Source organism: Dreissena polymorpha, chromosome 6 (genome assembly GCF_020536995.1).
Source record: "Dreissena polymorpha isolate Duluth1 chromosome 6, UMN_Dpol_1.0, whole genome shotgun sequence".
NCBI classification, from domain to species: Eukaryota; Metazoa; Mollusca; class Bivalvia; order Myida; family Dreissenidae; genus Dreissena; species Dreissena polymorpha.
In genome coordinates this window covers 50,792,361-50,812,880 of record NC_068360.1, presented here as the reverse complement: position 1 = coordinate 50,812,880, position 20,520 = coordinate 50,792,361, and the positions used below count along the sequence as shown (strand labels likewise).

Genomic DNA, 20,520 nt, shown 5'->3' with positions numbered 1-20,520 from the left:
TTAGATTGAGGTTTGGACTATCTGGCAGATGGTATGGGGGGGCATTTCAAACAGGTGCTCTCCAATCAATAACTTAAATTTTTATTGACCAATCTTAATGACACTTTAGATGTATCAAACTTCTATGGAGACCAAGATATGGATTGCTTTTTGGACAAGTCATGGTCACTGGTTGGGAATGTACCAGTATATGTGGTATGTTGCGTAAAGGTCATTGTAATTGTTCTAAAAAGATAATTAGTTCTCTGTCAATATCTTCAGTTTGAATAGACCAATCTTGATGAAACTTTAGGTATAATTAGCTTGTAAGGAGACCTTGCTATGGGTTGTAATTAGCGTGTAAGGAGACCTTGCTATGGGTTGTAATTAGCTTGTAAGGAGACCTTGCTATGGGTTGTAATTAGCTTGTAAGGAGACCTTGCTACGGGTTATAATTAGCTTGTAAGGAGACCTTGCTATGGGTTGTTATTCGGGCTTGTAAGGAGACCTTGCTATGGGTTGTAATTAGCTTGTAAGAAGACCTTGCTATGGGTTGTAACTTGCTTGTAAGGAGACCTTGCTATGGGTTGTAACTTGCTTGTAAGGAGACCTTGCTATGGGTTGTAATTAGCTTGTAAGGAGACCTTGCAATGGGTTGTAACTTGCTTGTAAGGAGACCTTGCTATGGGTTGTAATTAGCTTGTAAGGAGACCTTGCTATGGGTTGTAACTTGCTTGTAAGGAGACCTTGCTGAAGGTTTTCAGATCCCTAGGTTTTCAGAATTACGCGTCGGACGGCGTAAACTTGCTCGTTTGGAATACGGGACACATTATTCAGGGCGCAGGATCAATGGGGTTCACATATGATTACACACGGGCTGGACAGAATAAAAACACGCCGTTAAGAACTTTATTTTTGCAGATATCTCAAGTTATTGAAATATGTTTGCAAAGTCTTTAGCGCATAAGTATTTCTTGCAGTGTTGCCGATATCTTACGATGGAATAATACATTATTACACATAATCAATAGAGATAAAACTTTATACCATAATGATTGCTTCCTACATGTAGGTCACAGACATACTTAAAATAGAAAACTGTACCGTACAGTCGTTTGAGGCCCGAACAAGGGAACTGAATATTTGAAACTCATTCAATGCTGTAACAATGTATTATGTAATGTTTGATCTGAATTTTTAGTCTCAAAATAATATTTACAATTCAAGATGTATTTCATAAACAGTTCAATTTTTTATTAACGTGTTCAGACCAATGTCGACCGATTACTTTACTAATTTCATTCCTGAAGAACACCCATGCACGGAAACATGAACAAGAAGCGGTGACCGACGGCTAATGCCTGTTGTCACAAATATTCAACAGATAAGTTTCGTAGAATATTACTGAGCATTGTATGAACATTGTTCAGAAAATGCTCTTGGGGAGAAACATTCACGGTTTCACGCCTATTTCTATTCATTTTACACATATGCCGCCGGCGTGTACCAAGCAATGGGAGACAACTGGAGGTTAATTATGGCAAGCGGTTCGACGCATAATCCCAAGAAACTAGGTTTCTCATGAGAACCTAGGTTCTCATGAGAACCTAGGTTCTCATGAGAACCTAGGTTTATGAAATCCCAAGAAACCAGGTTTCTCACGAGAACCTAGGTTCTCATGAGAACCTAGGTTCTCATGAGAACCAAGGTTTATGAAATCCCAATAAACCAGGTTTCTCATTTGAAAACCTTGGTTTACGCTTGAGAACCTAGGTTCTCATGAGAAACTAGGTTTTTCATGAGAACCTAGATTCTCATAGACACATAGAACTTAGGTTCTCATAAGAACCTAGGTTCTCATGAGAACCTAGGTTCTCATTCTGAGAACTTAAGTTCTCGTTTGGTATCCTAGGTTTTCACAAGAACCTAGGTTCTCATTTGAAAACCTAGGTTCTCATGAGAACCAAGGTTCTCATTTGAAAACCTAGGTTCTCATGAGAACCTAGGTTCTCATTCTGAGAACCTAGGTTCTCATTGTGAGAACCTAGGTTCTCATGAGAAACCTTGTTTCTTGGGATTATGCGTCGAACCGCTTGCCATACACAGTGTTGTCTATTTTTCAGCCAAAGGTAAGCCCCTGAACCCAAAGTTTATCATTGTATAACAAAAATTAAAATCATTAAATATAATTGTTTCATTCGTTTTAATTTTAGTAAAACAATTATTTAATGCCTTTAGTACATGTACATTAAACAATTATTTTCTTTATTTATTTTTAATATTTATGCCCCCCCTTCGTAGAAGAGGGGGTATATTGCTTTGCTCCTGTCAGTCGGTCGGTCGGTCCGTCCACCAGGTGGTTGTCAGACGATAACTCAAGAACGCTTGGGCCTAGGATCATAAAACTTCACAGGTACATTGATCATGACTCGCAGATGACCCCTATTGATTTTGAGGTCACAAGGTCAAAGGTCAAGGTCACGGTGATCCGAAATAGTAAAATGATTTTCGGATGATAACTCAAGAACGCTTTTGCCTAGGATCATGACACTTCATAGGTACCTTGATCGTGACTTGCAGATGACCCCTATTGATTTTCAGGTCACAAGGTCAAAGGTCAAGGTCACAGTGACAAAAGTCGTATTCACACAATGGCTGCCAGTACAATGGACAGCCCATATGGGGGACATGCATGTCTTACAAACAGCCCTTGTTATTTAAGTGCCTGCATTTTGTTTTAAGAGCCCTATTCAATCATAGATCGGTAACAAGCTGAACAACGGGCTCTCTTGCCAGCTGGGCCCAGACACCCAGGGATACTTCCTTTGCATGGGTGGTGGTGGGTGGCTCTCTGCTCAGGACTTTTGGGCAGTTCAACGTGTCCTTCTCGGCAGAGTGCAGCCAATGTAAACATGGGGCTCCACATTTTCCTGCCCAGGGGTCAAGATTACCTTATCCAAATAGTAGATTGGTAGTGTAATTTACTTTGTATTATGTGCAATTGTTTTACTCCAAATTTCAATTTAAATAGTTTGTGTTTGTTATATATTGATAATACTCTCTCATGGGTGCTAACGTAAAAAATCAGGTAATTGTAAATATTTGTATTGTTTTGTATTGCCTTGAAAGTGTGTAAGGGGGGGGGGGGGCTTATAGATTTATCCTTGTCAGTAATTCTATCTGTCCTTGCTTCCATCATTCCCTATGTCCATCCCACCGTTTTGCTGTTGAACTGCGATTAATAAATATAGGTTTCAGAGGGATGAAACATGTTAGAATCAAGTGTATAGTATATAGATGGCTATGTTTATATCAAGTCTTTAGTGTATATCCCATTTAAATCAAAAGCCTACAAACATGATGTGTTTCTTTTAAGTTTTTTACTTACACAACATTGATTGACTTCCAATATAACTGATACAATTTCAGAATGATTTGAATAATTTGGTTTACATGGGACATATTTATGGGATGCGCTAAGATTTTTTATTCTGTTCGCAGAAGCCTTATCCTCAAAAGTTCAGGTCCAAAGAAAGATGGTGACCAACTGCAACTCAGCCACTTCATCTCAATAGGTAAGTTCTTGTGCCATTGCAAAAGGGGCCACTATGGCAAAGCATTCAGGAGACCCAGTCTCAATAGCCTAAGACGTTAGATGCAATAAAGCTTTAATAAGCAGGTTAAACCTAATTCAAACTTTGGTTTCTGCTCTTCATTATATTGACCAGTTTATCTTATTTCAGTTTAGGAGTTAAGCGACAAACTCTTGTACCGAATATAGAAAGAAGAAGTTTCAATTTTAACCCCTTAATTTTGCAATTTAAATTGATCATACAGAGCTATATTAACACTCAAAACAACAACACCAACAAACAATTTATCAGCAGGTACCAACATATTTGACTCTAACTCTTTACAAAATCAGGTCTCATACTAATTGTAATTATGATTCTTTTTTAGGCGTAGCTGTTTAACGTCACTTTTGACCTAGGTGACCTTTAGGTTACATTAATAAAAATGCCCGCGGCTACCCACGAATGAATACACTCCATTTAGTCCATTGGCTGATTTGAGAATACCACCAGAACATTGGAAAAATGGCCTTGTGTTTCTAACACTGTTTTACTGCGTGTTCAGCATAAAACAATTTTATCTCTTATGAAAAGGCATGATAGATAGAACAGTTTTACACTCAACTCTTCACATCAATACAATTTGTGCGTAGATTCTACACCTTTGTCAGTTCACGGTTTAAAGTAAGTGTGTGTGAATGTCAGAGTTTATATACAGGTCATTGCTGCGTTATATATAATAAAGATGCTATAGCGTGAACTAGGTGAACTGGAATTTTCTTAAGACCAGAAAGATGTAAAATGAAGATATCCAGCGATATAATTATGGTATGTCAATAATAGATTCTAAATGTGTTTTCAACAATACCATAATAAAATTTTTTTTTGATTAATTTAACAAGAATTATACCACCATATTGACTAATGTATTAAGCATGAGCGCGATGATTCTTGATACTTTTAATACTCAAATCAAATAGCAATGCACGACAAACAACTAAAACAGGTTTGTTTAAAGAACGCGCGTATAAATATTAAAAATATGTACGGATACTTCGCGTGTGGCCGGTTGACTCATATGTTTTAATTTCACTTCCATTATTCTTTTGGTTTTCTGTTTTGTATCTATAGGTTTATGACCAGCAAGATGTAATAATGTAAAATAAGCCGCAAAAACTCCGCGTAACATCCCGTTCTGCGTGTGATGCAGCTAAGAACTGCACAGAAAAAGACATTCGCTATCCATGACCTCATTCATTGAACTCTTTTCCTTTCATAAACTCCAACCACAATCAAAGCCGTATATCATTTTTAAAGATATTTCTTGTTTACCATTGATGCAAAAGAGAGTTCAGTGATGTCTATAGCTTTGAATAAGATGAATTTTTCTGTTGTCGATATCCGTTTATCAACTTTAATGACCAATTGTGACCTATCCACTATGTGATTATAGTTTTAATGGTAAACAAAGCACATGCCAGTAATAGTGTAAGTAGATTTTCATTGATTGCATCAGGAATAACCCATATGACTATTACACCCAGAACAAGTAACGTGTTGCAAATCAACACATTTAATGATCATTTTAATTGATTTGAGCACGAAGTTCTCAAAGTGAGAAATTGTGATCACCTTATGTTAGGGATCATGCTGTGTTCTGCTTCAACTTCTAGCTTGTTACCAATCTAGAAGCAGGAGTTGTTATTGAATCTTGATGAAACATGGTCATATTGTTTATCTGGACAATATCTAAGCCAATTTGCATCGTGTTAACATGCATCCTAAAACTAGTCATCTATTCAAATAACAGAAAATCATGGTTGACACTCTAGAGTCTAGACGTCACGATTAAGATTCAATCTTGATGAAAGTTAGCCAGCGTTTGAATCAGGGCCACTTGTGTAAAAATAAACTTGGTGTCAAGGCTCAATAATGCTGAAATATGGTCAGAATACTTTCTTGGTATTTGAATTAAAGGCCGCTTTCCCCCTTAACTTGATTTTGCTAAGAAGATTTATTTTTAAACAAAAAATGCAATAAAAGCTTGGTTTTCCCAGCAAGGCTCATGTATTATAGAATTATTGTGGCAGCTGCATGTGGGCTGTTGGGCAGTGGCCTCACCTATAACCTCTGCTCTCTGTTTTAAGACAATTTAAATTGGATCTTCATGAAAGTTATCCATCATGTTTGTGGGCTTAATAAAAATGTTCTCGTCTAATGAAGACACATTGACCGTTCTGCAATGATTAATAAAAACCAGTCTTCTGGAGTAGTGTAGTTTTTTTCTTCATTTTTAGGTATACGAACTGTCTGTAAAATTGCGACTTGTCTTAGCATAAATGCGATTAGAATTTATTTAATTTTCCTATTTTTTTACAGCTCATACATTGCATAACTGTGTAATGCTTTGAATAGTGTATCGCACGTGTCTATTTAAATGTCAAATATTGACTTGCCTTCAAGGTAGGACATTGCAGTGAATAGAAGCATGACTTTCTGCTGATGCAACTAGATATTCACTTTGTTGATATTTGATTTCATAGGACAACATGCCAGTGAACAAGGCACCCTTCCTTAACCCTCGCCGACTGCGCTAAACGGGAACCTTAATATACATGAGATTCCAGGCGGAATGTAAAATCTGTACCACTCTGATCTCCAGTAGCAGCCCCAGCCGTGGGAGGCCGATTCATGATGCACCTATGGCCTTAATTATCTCTGAACATCCCAACCTCACATGACCTGTAGGGCGGGGATGTATATAAATGATCATTAAATCCCACAAACCAAGGAGAGGTTATATTGGAGTCAATTTTATGTAAGTTGGTCAGATAGAGGGGCGTTTCGTCTGAATTTTATGTAAATCAGGGGTGTCAATTTTCCGGATTATTCCGGAAATCCGGATTTGAGCCGTCCAGAGTTGATTTTGAGGTGAATGTAAATCCGATGAGTTTGTTTAAGGCGGGTGGGGGTAGGGACAAAATTCTTTTAGTGCGGGATCATTTCAGAACGAATATTGTTATAGCATCGTCGGCATTCCGGACAATTGCGCTTGGTAACGATTTTATTTATTGATATCTGATTGGTAAGCGGCTGGCACTGACATGAGCAGGCACTGGCAAAGTAAAGCACTGCAATATCATATTTTAAAACAATATGTTAATCAAATTATATATTGACTGCGTATTTTCTAGGTTACTGGTTACTGGTTTTCATTTTCTGCAGTAAAACGATATGCATATTTTATTTCATTTGCAAATGATGTATCGCGACATGTTTTCGGACAGTCGTTTTCGGATACGCTGGTTTGTTAATTACATTTCGAAGTTCTTAATATCATTTGTTTAGAATGACAAATACACCTGCGGTGTTACGGATGGTTTGGTTAATAATATTTCGCATTGTACTCACCAGAAATTGCACCTAGAAAGACTATAAAAAAAGAACAATAAGCTAGGGCTCGGGGGGTTGGGCCCTCTCTTCCCTTTATCCTACGGCTTAATTTTCCGGATTTCAAATTTGGGCCAATTGACACCCCTGGTAAATATATTTTTACCTCACCAAATCTACATTTCTAAAGGGATTAAGTTAAAACTTCAATCATGTGAACCCCATGAAGTCTGGATTGAGAGTTAGTGGTGATTTTGTGACAAAGCTCTAACTAAGTATTGGTCAAGTCACTGTCTTACATAAACATATTTTACTCTTTCTGTATCTCACCATACATGGGAATTCAGAGGTTGTTATACTTATATTTGATTCAGGGGGGGGGGGGTAACTAAACATGTGCCCACAGTTGCACAGAGCCGTGTAAGTATTTTTGTTTAAAAACAACGAAAGCATTATATCCCTTGCATCAATTGTGATCTTAGATTTTAAATCAATGTACTATTGTAATATAATTAATCTTACATTATACCAAATGTTCCAATATATATACCGGCATATAATTGTTTTCCAGTGGTCCGTGTTCAGTGTCAAGCAGTATCCTAGCAATCAAGTCAAGTCAGCGCAGCAGCAACAACAGATGCAGCAGCAGTCGTACGCAATACATCAACAACACTGGTGCATATGCATTAAACTATAAAGAAGTATGAACGCAAACATGTCTGTATAAATTTAGTTTATTCTCAACCATTTAATATTAACTTGTTATATTTATGCCCCCCTTCGAAGAAGAGGGGGTATATTGCTTTGCTCACGTTGGTCTGTCAGTCTGTCTGTCGGTCTGTCGGTCCGTCCACCAGGTGGTTGTCAGATGATAACTCAAGAACGCTTGGGCCTAGGATCATGAAACTTCATAGGTACATTGATCATGACTCGCAGAAGACCCCTATTGATTTTGAGGTCACTAGGTCAAAGGTCAAGCTCACGGTGACCCGAAATAGTAAAATGGTTTTTGAATGATAACTCAAGAATGCATACACTGCCAACAGGGCAAACTCTGAACAATATTACTGAAGCAACTGGTCTGTAATCCTAAATCTATAATTATCGGTCCAATGAAACATCATCCTTTGAGTAAAATACAGTGGATCAGTAAAAATATTATCAGAATATGAGATTTTTTGTATGTTTTGTATATTAAATATTGTGTTAATTAGAGGTGCAACGATTCACCAACAGCTCAATTAGATTCGATTTCGATTTCAGACACTCCGATACCGATTATTTCGATTTGATTCATCTTCAAACCTAGTTTTATCATATATTCACTCTTATGCCTCAAAATTAACATTTCTGTTCAAATGTGATTTCAATAAAACACATAAAAAAGAATAGCAAATTAGGAATTTTAATACAAAAACTTCTCACTAGAAGATTGTGTTGATTACACAATAATATAAAAAATAAATAAACAAGAGGGCCTGAAAGGCCCAAGGTATCCCCGCAACATATGCTTTGTTTGAGGATGGGTGCAAATTGGACGGATGAACATAATGATAGATGGACGGACGGAGGACAATAACACAAAACTAAGACAAAGGAAGGTTCTTAAGCACAAAAGTGCCGGACGGACAGCCGGACGGACGAACAACGCCAATACAATATCCCTCCGCCTCTGGCGCGGGAATATATTCATACCAAGTTTTAAAGAAATCCGCCAAAGCGCTTCCAAGATATGGCTCCGGACACAAAAATGCCTATAGTAAAAAGCATTTTTTCAAGATACAAAGGGCCATAAGTCTGTTTTTAACAGATGGTGTACAATGCCATTTGGCGTGCATCATCCTCTTATGCATATATATACTCATACCAAGTTTCAATGAAATCCGCCAAAAAACTTCCAAGATATGGCTCCGGACACTAAAAAGCATTTTTTCAAGATACAAAGGGCCATAAGTCTGTTTTTAACAGATGGTGTACAATGCCATTTGGTGTGCATCATCCTCTTATGCATATATATACTCATACCAAGTTTAAATGAAATCCACCAAAGAACTTCCAAGATATGGCTCTGGACACAAAAGTGCCGGACGGACGGACAGCCGGACGGACGGACGGACGGACAACGCCAAAACAATATCCCTCCGCCTCTGGCGGGGGATAATAATGATAAGAACGTATCTGGAATCATATGAATGGTTGTACTATCACTATTATACTTTTACCCAAAACCGCTATAAGCATGTCTTCCATTGTGCCATGACAGCATCACCTGTTACCTGTAGGACAAATCACATTCTCTAATAAACTTAACGAAATTCCAACAGAAATAGAACTACTTTTCTGGCTCGCGACTTCAGTAGTTGCACTTGTGCCACCTCTTAGTCTTGCTAAATCAACGTTATGTTTGCGTTTGACATATTGCATTAGAGTAGTGGTTGAGCCGGACTTAGCGTACGCCACATCCATGAAGCACAGTTTGCACTTTGCTTTATTGGTAGGGCTACCATCCCGAAACCCAAAATACTGCAACACTTTTAGTTTTTGCTTCTTAGGCGCATCTGATAATTTCAATTTGTCGGCAACAACTTGTTCAGCCATTTTGACGCTTTTTCCGAAAGTAGACCGTAACGCGCTTATTGATTGGATGACTAAAGTATTAAGCAACCAATCGCGCGCGTCGTAATTACAGGTAAAGAAAAAACCTCCACCTTCCCGTATCAATAGTCAGAATACAGCGTGCTTTACGTATCTATGCATATATATGTATATATGTTAAAGAATCGAATCGAATTTGGTAGGTTTGGTATCGTAATCGAATCGAAGCATTTCAAATCGATTTTCAATGAATCGGATCGAATCGTTGCAGCTCTAGTGTTAATGTTTAATTGTGTTGATTAATATAAATATAAGCAGGACAGGGTAGGTAATACACTATTATATCTTTCTTATATACAGGGGAAACAAACGCAATAAGTTTATATTTCATGTTTAATGAATAGAGGATATCACCCCCCCATTTTTTTTTAACATGATGTAATAAATTACCACACCCCACATTAAACCCCTTCTCACACCCCACCCCCTCTCACCCCCCCCCACCCCCCCACCCCCCCACCCCCCTACCCCCCTACCCCCCACCCCCCTACCCCCCCCACCCCCCTACCCCCCCCACCCCCCTACCCCCCCCCACCCCCCTACCCCCCCACCCCCCTACCCCCCCCACCCCCCTACCCCCCCACCCCCCTACCACCCCCCCCACCCCCCTACCCCCCCATCCCCCTACCCCCCCCATCCCCCCTATCCCCCCCCTACTTCCCCACCCCCCCCACCCCCCTCCCCCCCCAATTTATTTTTTAAGCATCTTATAAATTACCCAACCCGACATTATAACCCCCTCTCGACCCCCACCCCCCTACCCCCCACCCACCCCCCCCCCCAAAAAAATTTTTTTTTTAAACATCTAATAAATTACCCAACCCCACATTATTACCCCCTCTCATCCCCCAACTCCCTACCCCCACCCCCCCTACCCCCAGCCCCCACATCTCCCACCCCCCAATTTTTTTTTAAAACATCTTATAAATGAACACACCCACATTATACCCCCCTCTCACCCCCTTCCCCCACCCCTTCTACCCCCCCCACCCCCCACCCCCCCCCCAATTTTTTTTAAACATCTTATTAATTACCACACCCCACATTATACCCCCCTCTCACCCCCCTAAACCCCCCCCACCCCCCCCCCATTTTTTTTTAAACATCTAATAAATTACCCCACCCCACATTATTACCCCCCTCTCACCCCCCCCCCCCCCTAACCCACACCCCTCCCCCCCCCCCATTTTTTTAAACATCTTATAAATTTCCACACCCCACATTATACCCGCCTCTCACTCCCCCCCCCCCCTACTCTAACCCCCACCCCCATTTTATTTTTATTTTTAAACATCTTATACATTGCCACACCCCACATTATACCCCCCTCTCACCCCCCTACCCACCCCCCCCCACTCCCCCATCCCCCCCCCCAAAAAAAAAATAATAATAATTTTTAAATCAAGGTCAAGGTCACAGTGACTCAAAATAGTACAATGGTTTCCGGGTGATAACTTACATTAGGTCAAAGGTCAAGGTCACAGTGACAAAAAACGTATTCACACAATAGCTGCCACTACAACTGACAGCCCATATGGGGGCATGCATGTTTTACAAACAGCCCTTGTTTATCAAAATATATGTAAGCATATTGATACATATAACTTTGCTTTGATTAAGTGTTCGTTTTATTTCACTCTGCCTCTTCTTGCCATGTTGAGGATGGCTGGCACATTGCCCCTGTACTGACCTGGGGGTTATTTGTATGGTCTATGGGCTTGGATGGTCATGGAAGTAAGAAAGTGTATGATTTTAAAGGGATTTATTCACAGATTGTGTATTTATTGTAAGTTATTCCATGAACTGTACTATTTCCATTGTAATTCTATCTATTAAAATAGATTGCAAATTCTTTAACCCATTTATTTTATATTGATCCATCGTTATCTGCAAATAAAGATACATCTTTATCAGTTAAGAAAAGGACACTAACATAGGGCATCAGCAAGAACAACCAAGAGCGTTTCCTTTTTATATTGTAAATCTCAGTTTGCAAAATGTATGCAGAAACAGTGTTGCCTTGTTTGATTAATAAAGGATTTGATTACAGAACTGGAATATATCTTTAAACATTTTCAGTAAAATATTGTTTTGTCATTTGCAGAAAGCAAGTTGACTACGTAATGTGGTATCAAAGTCTGAAAGGAGAAACACTTAAATAAAATTTAGGAAACCAAGAAACCATGCACAAATTTCTAGCTGCATACATGTACCTACATGTACTCTGATATGTAAGAGTTTAGTTTTAACCTGCGCATTATATATACATTTATTTGAGTAAAGATTTATTAATTGAAATAAGTGTTGGTTCCATGCAAACAATTAAGATGTTATGTTATTCACTACAGTAAACATATCAACAAGTACAAAATTATTCAATGTCTTAAGAATATCCACAAAACATGTGTTTGTTATAAATAATTAGACATATTGAATTATTGATAATGATTCGCACATTATGATAAGTTTTGTCCACCAGTTCATACTTTAAACATGAAGTTTGACGTTTTTAAGCGCATATTCCCATGATGTTATAATACTGTGGAATCACTTATTTAAAGGAGGTCTCATTTATGCGCATCTACCATTTCTCCAATTAATGATAACCAGAATATTTACCAGTTAGGTTTTCCGCATTATTAATGTTACAACTTGTAACTTACAAGTATTTACAATTGACAATTTGTTTTCAGATGTTCACATATAGCATAAAGAAATAGCGTTTCTGGTGTAGAGTGTAAATTTTATAGAGTTTACACACAGGTGTCTGTTTGACAGTGTTCGATACAAATAAGTTGTATATACAACTATTGTTTATGTGACCCCTATTCGAAGAAGAGCCCTGTAAGGGCATAGTCTGGAACCAACTAGAGCACATGTTTGTTGCACTAAAAAAGCCGCCATAATTGCGCTTCCTCATTGTGATTTGCCACACAAGGTGTTAATGAACTGTATTTCAGGTCAATTTTTGTTTTGAAATGTACAGTGTGTAAAAAATATATACCCAGAAATTCAAGTGATTTCCCATTATAACACAAACATAACTCATGCAAGGCTTTTTTGTACTTACACATTAAAACTAAATGTGTTATAGATTATTTGGATTATCTTCAAATAAGTTTTTTTTCCTAGATAAGTACTTTCAACCCGTGTCTTTTTAACACACCACTTGTTTTCTGTTTTGTTTTTTAACACTATTGAAATAAAATTTGGTAATAAACCAAAAGAAACTAAAGTATACCCTCTACTTATTTTAGCTTAATTTTATTGAACGTCTACACATTTTCAAGTGGCTTCCCAATTCTGTAACATCGTGGGTACAAGGCGGGCTTTAGTTAAAACCTTTCACTTGTTTATATGAAAGTGTATAGCTTATAACGACACTCACAGATGTGTTGCCGGAGTCCATTTGTGTATCCTTTAAAAACTAGCATTGTCTTCATTTTTTTTTGTTAGCGAGGCTGTTTTCGGAGAAAACCCAAGCTATTGTCATAGCCAGCTCGTCGTCCTGCGTAGGCGTCAGGCTAAAACCTTAGCATTGGCCTTAACTTTTTAAATATTGAAGATAGAAACTTGATATTTGGCATGCATGTGTATCTTATGAAGCTGCACATTTTTAGTGGTTAAATTTCAAGGTGAACATCATCCTTCAAGGTCTAGGGTCGAAAAAACAAATCCAAGGGAAGTAATAAGCTTTAAATGGACATAATTATCTGACCTTCCAACGTATATATTTTTGTAAAATAAATCAAAGTGGTGCAGTAGGTGCATTTTGTTTCTGACAAACACATCATGGTAAAAGGTCAAGGTCATCCTTTACGGTCTATGGTAAGAAATCCAAATCCAAGGGAAGAAATAAGCTTTAAAGGGAGATACCTAATCAATATTGAACATAGCAACTTGATATATTTGGCATGCATGTGTATCTCATGGAGCTGCACATTTTGAGTGGTGAATCTACAGTCACAGTATAGTGGCTTTTAATTATTTGCTACTAAAAATAGAGATTTGTTAGAGACAATTATTTTCAAGGGAAGTAATTTATTTAATTATAAATGTCATATTATATATTTCCTTACCAAGAATTGAAGTTCTTTTCACAGTTACTGAACAGATTTATTATTTTTATTATTTATAACCCAAATGATTGATTTTTTATAGTTGTTTTTTAATTGATTGACTTGTCAAAGTTTTTTTTTAATTATATAATTATCATTTCTTTCATGTTTATTACATACCTGTGGACTTACGTCCATAGATACATGATCAAATATGAAAAAGAAAAATCAAATCTGGCTATGATCTCTTTTAAACCACAGGCCTTGGTTGTCAGTGATGTCTAACATGGTTATAATTGACTGTGAGACCCCCCCCCCCCCCCCGCCCCGGTTGGATTGGACAAAATTCAAGAGAAGTAATAAGCTTTAAAGGGAGATGATTTCTATACATGCCAAATGATAAATAGCAATTTTATTTCAAAGCGGCGCAATAGGGGGCATTGTGTTTCTGACGAACACATCTCTTGTTTTAAATGATATAATTATCAATTCTTACCTGTTCTAATTTGTAAATGCTTGTTTTCATTGAATACCAGTGGACTTATGTCCATAGATACATGATGAACTCTGGCTATGATTTCTTTGATAAACCACAGGCCTAGGTTGTCAGTGTTGTCTGACTTGGTCATTTTTGACTGTCTACAGCCCCCCCCGGTTGGATTGGACAAAATCCAAGGGAAGTAATAAGCTTTAAAGGGAGATGATTTCTATTCCTGCCAAATGATAAATAGAAATTTTATTTCAAAGCGGCGCAGAAGGGGGCATTGTTTCTGACGAACACATCTCTTGTTGGGTCACTAGGTCAAAGGTCAAGGTCACTGTGATCTCTAAACAAAAAATAATAATTTCTGACAAGCTTTCACAGCCAAGCGTGGCACCCGTTATGCGGTGCTCTTGTTCTTTCATAGAAGTAAAGTTTTCAGTCAAAAGTAATATGTGGTTGCATCGGTGACTTTTTGCCTACTTCACAGCAGACATCTCAGAAAAACCCTTTTTCAACATGTTTAATTTTGTATTGGCTAGTTGGCCCTTTCTAAATTGTTTTCAATGATAAGGAAATATTTTTCCAAAGGAAAAATGTATGTTTATCAAATATCATCCCATATTTCCTGATTGATGGATAGACTTAAAGTTAGTTGATAGTAAAGTGGTTACAATTAACTTTTAATGTAACTCAATGTATAAAAGTGCTATTATTGTTCTTGTTTATCATGGGTAACACACATAAAATGAAAAACTGACATTTACTGTTATGAATCTTTCCTTATTTCAGACGACCATTGACGAAATCAAACCGGCAAATCAGAAGGACAGCCTGTTGCTACAGTTGTTTACCCCAGTCATGCAGAAGAAGCTCAGAGATATAAATGCTGTTTAAGATGTGCTAGTCTCTGCATACTCCATGTCTGGTGTGAACATGTACAATTGAAGGTCTCTACATACACCATGTCTGGTGTGAACATGTACAATTGAAGGTCTCTGCATACCCCATGTCTGGTGTGAACATGTACAATTGAAGGTCTCTGCATACCCCATGTCAGGTGTGAACATGTACAATTGAAGGTCTCTACATACCCCATATCTGGTGTGAACCTGTACAATTGAAGGTCTCTACATACCCCATGTCTGGTGTGAACATGTACAATTGAAGGTCTGTACATACCCCATGTCTGATGTGAACATGTACAATTGAAGGTCTGTACATACCCCATGTCTGGTGTGAACATGTACAATCGAATGTCTCTATATACCCCATGTCTGGTGTGAACATGTACAATTTGAGGTCTCTACATACCACATGTTTGGTGTGAACATGTACAATTGAAGGTCTGTACATATGCCACGTCTGGTGTGAACATGTACAATTGAAGGTCTCTACGTACCCCATGTCCGGTGTGAACATGTACAATTGAAGGTCTCTACATACCCCATGTCTGGTGTGAACATGTACAATTGAAGGTATCTACATACCCCGTGTCCGGTGTGAACATGTACAATTGACGGTCTCATCTTTGAAATTGGGACAGGTGGAAAATTAATGAATTGATGCAGACAGAAGTCGCATAATGACAAATCAAACAAAACGTGTAAATCAAGACAGTCTAGTGGCCAGCCATGTTTTTATGTGACCATCCAAGTTGTGACCTTGAATGTAAAAATGTTAAAGTTCTTATTTCATGTTATAACTTTGGTATGCTTGTACCTAGAGTCTTCAAACTTGAAATAAAGATTGGCCAGTACTAGAAGATGACCACTGGTCATTTCAATGTCATTCATTTGAAAAGTACTTACATTTCATTTTGACCTTTGAACAATATTTCAGTAATTTAAGTATTGCATTGACAAAAACACGAAAGGTACTTTCCTGTCATTTAAATAAAAAATCCGGCTTCAATGCGGTCATCTCCGACCGCGGAACTCTTGTTTGAAATCATAAAATTTAGTTGTCCATACAATGCTTACAGTTTTGCAATTGCGATGATAAAGGAAATGTTCTGCTCAAAATGTCTTTTTAAGACATGTGAAAATTGTAGCAATCATATTGTACTTGTATTTATATTATACATTATAAGAATTTACTTACAGCTGATGATAGCGGCAGTTTACTATTTGTGTTACAGTTTGTTCCACTCGACCATCAGACCATATTTCCTTAAAAATGTGATTGTTAATATTGAACTGTAATTGAATGCATGAAACATGACTGTTCTGTTGCTTAACAGCTGAAAATAGCTTGATGTTTGTAAAACTGTATGAAATGTTTCAAATAAATCATTTTGATTACATAAAAAAATAAAATTACATTTTACTTTGAATGCATAACAAACAATTGTTACCATACAATCATATTAGTATTGAACTTAATTAATACTTTAACTTTAAGCTGCAATTTTTACAATAATGTGTTAATATTTTCATCCATTCCAAATAAGCATTGTGCATTCGTAAATATAGGGTGTATATACACTGCTTAGATGCCTTTTTTAAATTGCTTGTGTACGTCATATTGATTAAAGACTCTTATGTATTGCATATTTGTGTGTGCCAATGTCTTACTTATTTCTTCACAGTCCTTAAATTACTGCAAATAGTACTTTAAGAATGTTAAAATATTTATCTTAACCCTTTCAGTGCGGGAACTTAATTTTGAAGGCCTTTGCAAACAGTTTGGATCCAAATGAGACGCCACAGAACGTGGCGTCTCATCAGGATCCAAACTGTTTGCTATTCTGATAGTATTCTTTGAAAAAAATCGAAGAAAATGCTAATTTTAGAAATTCAGCAGACGACATTTAAGCAGACAACAAATTTCCCAGCATGCAAAGGGTTAACTATAACCAGGTTATCTGTTAATTTAAGTTTCATACATAATATTTAGTGCTAATAAATCAGCACTATTGATTGATTTTTTATATCTGCACTTCCCATGACTTTATTCGTGAATATTTCTTTGAATGTGCGGTAGGGAAAACATTGTTTGCTTGAAGGTTAGAAACTTAATGTTGACATCTTGAAAGATGGCAGTAAACATTTAACTGCAGAGTAGCTGGGAAAAAGATTGCTGTTAAACAATGTTAGACAGAACTCCACGCAAGATATGTCATGCATGCGATATGCATGAACTATCTTTTTAAAATAATTTGGATCTGAATTATCTTTAAGAAATGGTATGGTTATGAGGGTCTCTATGTGCAAAATGTTGCATTTATTTAGTGTACAAGTTATTGCTTAAACATTGAATTTGTTGTGGAAATAATATAGTTTATGTGACTTAAAGAGATATACATGTTTATGTTAGTGATGTGTTTTTGCTGATCCAAGTCTGTTCCTACACACTATTTAAAGTAGATAACTACAAGTTATCTCATTTAAATGGGAAAAGTATTGTACTGTGAAAAAGTGTTGTGAATTCAAATAAAAATACTATGAACCGTTGTATTAGTACTATATTTGCTCCCCTATTCAAACTAGGGGACACATATTGATTTTGGCCTATCCGTCCATTAGTTCGCCGTCATACTTTGGTCGACATTGGTTTACAGTCAATATCTTATGAAATATTCCATTAAGAGCTTTCACATTGTAATTGGCGTTCGCGGATATTTAATATCGTTTGATTTTGGATTTCTCCGGTAAAGTGTCAATGTCACATGGGTCTCTAATGTGAAAATGGTAACAATGACTGGATTAAGACTTGAGCACACCATCGTCTTTGCATTCAGTATAAACTTGACGTAACGTTAAGGAAATCGCTTTAAGGAAAGACACCACTAAGACGTTTGCACACTTTTCATCATGGTGACAGAGAGGTTATTGAGACGTCGTCATACAGAATAATTTTACTAAATCATGCTGGTAATTCCTAAAATTTGATAACTGCTGTGATGCAATTTGATGCTGACGAAGTCATGTCGCCAGAATAGCAGTATGCTATTGGTCAAAGCAAAATCTGCAAATGCTGACTACTCTCTGTTGATAACATAGTATTGTTTTCAAAATATCAAATAACACACATTTTAGGAAAAGACATTTATGAAAACCTATCGGTAAATGCCATTTGTCTTGTATTGTGAGACAGAACTACCTAATAGTAGAGTGCCCATGACACATGTAGAAAGAAAATTGTTTAATTATCTAACCACACATATGTGACGTATGCAAGTCAAAATAGTCTACCGACATTTTTTCCAGTTTGCTATAAACAACACAAGGTGAATTCACTTTTCTATCGGCAAGTATTGTGCTTAGATGTTCTATTTATAATACGCAATGAGATTTGTACGCGTATCATGCAAAAATTGATCTTATGCAATATGATCCCAACGTAGCTTCAGCCAGGCCTGCGCAATTGCACAGTCTTGTAAGAATATGAATACTGAATAAGCTACTCTGGAGTTATTACCAAACCTTGCGTGCCTTTTTTAAAGCGGAAAGTGTAGCCATTGATGGGAAAGTGCACAGGCTTGGCTTGAGCTTCTCTGGCCGCATATGCCATAAGACCGATTTTCGCATGACGCGGATGATATAGTTTTATTTGAATATGGGGAAAAAACTGCGTCTCAAAGCCAAACAACTTATTTGGCATAGTAAATGTAAGTATAAATAAGAAAAACATTTTATCTATGCCAATTAGAATATATCTGGTGGTTACAAGGTAAAAATCGGGGTTTTTTTGCGCTTTAAAACTTAAAAATAATCGCGTTTGTCGAAATGGACGTATACGTCTTGAAATCCTTCTTTCGGTTTTAAAAGCGGTACCGTTTAAAAGTAATAAATTACTTACTAACTAGGCTATATATTTAATTTTATCTATGTCAATTAGAATATATCCGATGATTACAAGGTATAAATCCATATTTTGTTGCGTTTTAAAACTTAAAAATAATCGCGTTTGTCGAAATGGACGTATACGTCTAGAAGTCCTACTTTCGGTTTGTTTTAAAAGCGGCACCGTTTGAAAAATAATAAATTACTTGCTAACTAAGCTATATATTTAATTTTATCTATGCCAATTACAATACATCTGGTGTTTACAAGGTAGAAATCCGTCTTTTTTGCGTTTTAAAACTTAAAAATAATCGCGTTTGTCGAAATCCTACTTTCGGGTTTAAAAGCGGTACCGTTTGAAAAATTATTAATTACTTGCTAACTAGGCTTTAGATTTAATGACAATTTTGCACATTTTCAAATTGCATCTATATGTATTGATTAACAAGTATTTCATTTATGGTCAGAGGTAAAGTTTGTGGCTTTAATCAACAAACCATATGTTTTGATCACGAAGAAATACATAATAAACCATGTCAGGACACATGATGTGTTCTCACGAAGTAAAATAATAAAACAGTACTTAAACTTTTGTTTTAACTTTAAAAACATACAACGTCTATTTTCTACCTTTATTTCTAAGCCAGGATTATTATTTTTAATTTCTGGTGTGGTTTTGTGTTTTTTGTTGTTGTTGTTTCTTTGGGGTTTTTTGAGGGGGGGGGGGGGGGGGCAGTAGGAAACCCCACCTGTGCGGTATGGTGACAACCAACCAAACTCACATGCTTCCAAGAACGGGAATTGAACTGAGTGTGTAAATCAGAGTTTATTGACAGGTCCTACTGGCCTCTTCACGAGGTCTTTATAGTCCGACCTGCCCCTGTGACCTTTCAGGGGAGAAAGTTTAATTTTGAGCCAAAGTAGGTCAAATTTACCCCGGCTTTCTGGGTATTCGCCAAAGATATAATTTAGATCCAAATATACCAGTGCACGGTGGCCAAAGAGACCTTAATGTGCACTGGCAAATAGACAATGTCAAGACAAATTCATGTCTGAACGCAGCACCGCCAAGGGACTGCAGCACACAGCTCCACCTTTATCGCCCACTTGTCGTCACCGGCCGTCATCTTCATCCTCGAGACAGTTTCTCCAGTGCGTTGAGCGTACTGAGTACTGCCGTCCCGGGGTCCCTATATAAGGCCACCCCCTCGTTGTTCTAGTAGCTACTCCGAGCGCAAAAGTAGCCCCAGGTCCGCCCCGTCTTTCCTCCACACTGGTGATCTTGCTGTCCCACCATCCCCGCCCCTCTACAGACAGGACCTCTGGCAGGTCCGGGTCAGCGAGCTCTCGACGATAGACAGCGTTTGACAAGTCTGCTGCATCTTGGAGAAGACAGCAATCCCAGCAGTGTGGAAGACGTCCGGCTCGAGGGTGACGGACTCAGCTGGATAAGCAGAGTCACCCGCACAAGTGATCTTCTGCGGACGACTCTCGCCTCGGTCGCGACGCGCACGCTCTAGCTGCTGACCGAGTTTGTCCTTCCTAAGGCGGTGACTGAATTTTAAATCATTTTTTTTTGTGTGCCTGCAGTGTTTTGT

At 37.7% G+C, this 20,520-nt stretch overlaps 2 protein-coding genes across 73 annotated transcripts in view; both read left to right on the top strand.

The window, feature by feature from the left end:
• Nucleotides 1-16,687, top strand: part of LOC127834539 (uncharacterized) — a 165,488-nt gene extending 148,801 nt beyond the window's left edge. For all 48 annotated transcript variants that reach the window (XM_052360445.1, XM_052360448.1, XM_052360449.1 and 45 more), the window contains one exon: nucleotides 15,086-16,687. The gene's annotated coding sequence lies outside the window, so the exon portion shown is untranslated. The remainder of the gene's footprint in view (nucleotides 1-15,085) is intronic.
• The window catches only part of LOC127834542 (uncharacterized), a 147,882-nt gene that overhangs the window by 89,742 nt on the left and 37,620 nt on the right, over nucleotides 1-20,520 (top strand). For 4 of the 25 annotated variants that reach the window (XM_052360502.1, XM_052360501.1, XM_052360498.1 and 1 more), the window contains 5 exons: nucleotides 2,722-2,950; nucleotides 3,481-3,554; nucleotides 6,095-6,369; nucleotides 7,513-7,642; nucleotides 14,928-16,687. The exons of 1 other annotated variant lie outside the window; for it this stretch is intronic. The gene's annotated coding sequence lies outside the window, so the exon portion shown is untranslated. Of the gene's footprint in view, nucleotides 1-2,721; nucleotides 2,951-3,480; nucleotides 3,555-6,094; nucleotides 6,370-7,512; nucleotides 7,643-11,700; nucleotides 13,237-14,927; nucleotides 16,688-20,520 lie in introns of those variants that run through there. 20 more of the 25 variants (XM_052360520.1, XM_052360519.1, XM_052360514.1 and 17 more) reach the window with 20 other exon arrangements.